The sequence below is a fragment of the Calypte anna genome, chromosome 9 (assembly GCF_003957555.1).
Source record: "Calypte anna isolate BGI_N300 chromosome 9, bCalAnn1_v1.p, whole genome shotgun sequence".
NCBI lineage: Eukaryota > Metazoa > Chordata > Aves > Apodiformes > Trochilidae > Calypte > Calypte anna.
This window is the reverse complement of record NC_044255.1, coordinates 7,801,150-7,805,322: the sequence shown is the minus strand read 5'-3', so window position 1 is coordinate 7,805,322 and position 4,173 is coordinate 7,801,150.

Here is a 4,173-nt window from a genome sequence, read left to right as displayed (position 1 = left end):
GGCTTTCTTCAACATTGTTTTCTTTTTGAAATTTCTTTCCCTGATCAGACCATCAGAGTATTTCCATCACTGCATAACATTATTTTAGTTCAATTCAAAAATAGACCTAAAAGTTCAAGTATGAAATTACATACTTGGCCTTTTCAGAGTAATTAATTCAAATGAACAGAATAACATGCTGGCTTCCACTGGAGAACATCTTTGTGCTAGTGAGAATAGTTACAGCTGGCACAAACATGTTTCACATTCACTATGAATAATGATATTCCCAGAGCAAATTTTCTCAGCAAACTTAAGGAAACAGATGATTCTTAATTCTTCAAACCACTCATTTCTTGCAAGATTTCTTGCAAGACTGAAGTAGCTAAAGCAGCTGTCAAGCAGCCCCTGCACCATGCTTCCTGCCAGCTCCAGCCCATCCTCTGAGGTGACCTGCCTACAGAAGAGCCTGTGCCATCAGTCCCAGTTGATGTTCTGCTATCTCTGCAGGACCCTTCCATTGCCTCCAGCAGGCCTTTAGTCCCAGCCCAGTGACACAGGGGCAGAGGGCTGTGGCTGAGGCTCTGTGCATCACTTGTATCTGCAGGTGTGCTGCTCCAGAGACACTTCTTGGGGACCATCCCCTGCCACATTGCTGGGGAAAGCTCTGCCACATCAAGTTCCACGTGGGAGCTGTGAGGACCCCAGGGAAAAGGGAGGAGATGAGAGGAGACCGTGGGGATGGGAAAGGTAACAGTTATCAGCTGAAGCTGCAGTAGTGGCAGCTCCAGCCTAAATCAAGTGATTTTTTCATTGAATACAGACACAGTGGTATCACCACCACAAGCCAGCACACGGGGACAGCCAATGAGTAATTCTGCTCAGCACTGCCTCCTTACCTCCAGACCCAGCAAGTTAGAGCCAGGTGAGTTTCAGAGCAAGCAGGTTTAGTCCTAACACAAAGAAGCATAAGGGACTGTGTACACAGTGGCCAGGAAAAGCAGAAGCCAGCATCATCCTGTCCTAAAGCTAGGCTTCTTTTGTAAAATACCAGTCATTAAGAATACCTGGCAGGTAAAGGTGCCCATGTTGTCTAACTCAGGGAACTCTTAAACTGATAATTCAAAATCATACTCTAGAGATCTCCTTCCTCTCCAGGAAGCAAAGGCTACTTACCAGTTTCAATATGCCAAGGTGAATGGTCCACATGATGCTCCAGTTCCCTTTTCACTGGGGCAATTCCCTTTTCAAGGTGATCTTGGTACCCTGCTGGTAGTAAGGCTGTATACTGGAGAAAAAGTAAGAGACTTTTCTTCTTGTTATATGAACAAATTAACAACAAAATAAAATAAAATAAAAAAAATAAAAAAAGAAAAAAGAAAATATTCAGATTGAACCAACATTGTTATCTCAGGTTCTTCTAGTTCAAAAAAAAGTCTGGTTCTGTTGACATTTTAGTCAATGCATTGTTTCATTTTTAACACAAAATTAACAGTGTTTGTTTTATTCCCTTGTTACTTGACCATTTTAATTCAGAATTTTTAAGATAAAAATTGTTTTAAACCAAAAAACAGTCACTCTATTTATAATATTATGAATAACAGTGGCTCCACTTAACATCAGGAACTTTAGTTTCTTCTACTAATCTTTTTAAGATATTTTTTTTTCATATTAACTGAACATATTAACTGAAGCTCACCCAATAGTTGTTAGCAACTCTCACCCCAAAAATCTGCTTATTTGCTTAAGCCAGAAAACATTCCCTCTGATGGAGCTGCAGCACCTCATTGATTTCCCTGGGAGATGAATGACTCCATCAGGAGCTGTACTTACCAAAAGAAGGAGAAAGAGACATTTACCTGAGATACCAACTTGGGAGGCTGTTTTTGTCAGATTACATAGCTGCCCAAATATGCTCTTTTTCCTCTGGGAAGCTGTGGCAGCATCCACAATGTTTTTTTCTAATGTTCTGGGTGGAAACGAGAACGATGGCAGCAAAATGCTCAGGAACAACTTGTACATCCAAAAACATGTGTAGGTACATATGTAGGTACATAGGAGACTGAGAACAGGCTTTCATTAGCTTGGGATCTACAGAATACACCAGACAGCTGCTCATGTTGGGCCAAATGGGCAGTGGTTAATTCCCAGTAAGGAAAACTCAAGTCTTATAAACCATAACAAGATGGGGACTGCTTGATGTCCAGATCCATGCATCAGGAATTCAGTATTTCACAGCATAACATTTAACAGGTATTTTCACTCTCCAGAGCATTAAAGGTGGCCCAACAAGCTCTCTTCATCCCCAAAGCCATGAAGTGGTTTGTGGAAAGCAACATTTTGCTGCCAACAGCAAGGCAGTGTGGGCAGCCCTTTGGATACCCAGCACACCCCGCTGACTTGCCACCCCACGTCCATGCCTGCAGTGGGCAAAAACCTCCAGCAGAGCTGCCACCAGGGACACCAGCATGGGAAGCCTTTGCCTGCATCATTCCCCCCAAAAATGGGCTTACAAATCACAAAAAAATAAAAGTTCCTTCAGCTTCCTTGCTGGAACCTATGTGGTCCATCACAGACAAAACATCCCTCATCCAGTGCCTGCAGGAATCCCAACAGGCTGCACTTCATTGGATGGGCCCAGAATGTAAATGTAGCTGTAAAAGACTTGTGACAAAACAAGAGCTTATTTAGGTTTTAAAAGGGACACCGAGATCCTTTCCTTCAATTGTGAATTCAACAGATTTCCAGTACAGTTTTTTTAGTAGTTTGGGTTTTTTTTTTAATTAATCCACCAGAGTCCAGAAGCAGATGATCCTACATTAAAACAAAAACGTCAACTCACCGAGCACTTCCTGGCAAAGCTAAACAACAACCCCTGAGCCATGCAGCAATAAGAAAGCACTGAAAATTAAGGGTAAATTCTATGAGGTGCTAGCTGACACAGTGACCTGTATTAGGGCTTCAACTGCACCTCTGCCAGAGTTCTACCCAAACAGGCTTTATTGCCAAGCTTTTATATGAGCCACTGTTCAATCAAACACAGCAGCCCTATGCCATAGAGTGTGAGGGAGATGATGAAGCAGAACTGACTGACTTCAAGCCTTCTAGCAGCAAAGGGCAATTAACACAATCTCAGAAATGAAGAACTGAACCAAGAGTGAACGTTTAAAAGAAAACACAAAATTTCACAAACAAGATGGTTTTCTTGGCATGGGACACTTCTCAGGGTGGCTATATTTAAAGGTAACCAGATTTACTGAAATGCATGGGTCATGTTGTTAAGATCAGTATTTTAGCCTTTGAAAGGTGAACTGTTGAAAGGGGCCAGGTCCCCAGGGACCCCAGGCTTCCTCAGCCAAGTGCTGATGAAAGGAGAAGGCCACGAGGCAGAGCTCAGGAGAACAGGCTTTGGCAAACACAGTTACTGTAAGCTGCAAATCTCTTCTGCAGAACCCAAATAACAGAAAAAGCATTGAGATACTGAAGAGGTAAATACAAAATGCAGGAAAAATGATTGTAACAAGTGAAATGTTAACTTTGTCACTGATCAACTCATTTTGGAAAGAGGAGCAGTCAAGTTCAGGAATGATATTCTGACACTTCCCTACCAATATGAAAGAGGGAGAGAAAAAGCTGGGAAGAACACTAAGGAACCCACATCACTGTACTGCTTGCAGCAAGGAAAGGACAGAAGGAGACCTTGCTGCAGGTCTGTCCTGCAGGGCCAGCCAGAAGGCAGGAGGAGGCTCAGGTCCCATGCAAACAGCCACATTTCTCTGCAAGAGTTGGGCTGCTGGAGACACAAGGTTGAGCTGAACAGGAGGATCAGACATCCACAGACCACCCAAGCAGCAGAAGTATGTTGCTGATTCACAAGACCTTAGTTGGGCAGCAACTTCTCCATCTAGGGCTGCCCTTGGGTCCCCCAGGGAAGCAGAGGGATCGGGGAAAAGCAGCTCAGAGCCTGCAGGCACAGGCGGGCTCAGATGTTGGGAGGCTCAGCCAGGTCCCCCATGCAGCTGCTCCCACCCCATGGGGAAGAGCTTCCACACCACAGCATCCTCCCATTGCCCAGCTCCAAGATGCCACTGGGCTGGGCCCTCCAAGGCAATCTGGCTGTTGCCTCCCTCTAGCAACAGCTTTATGGAGGGCATTTACTTTTCATACCCAACAAACACACACTTCACATATCTG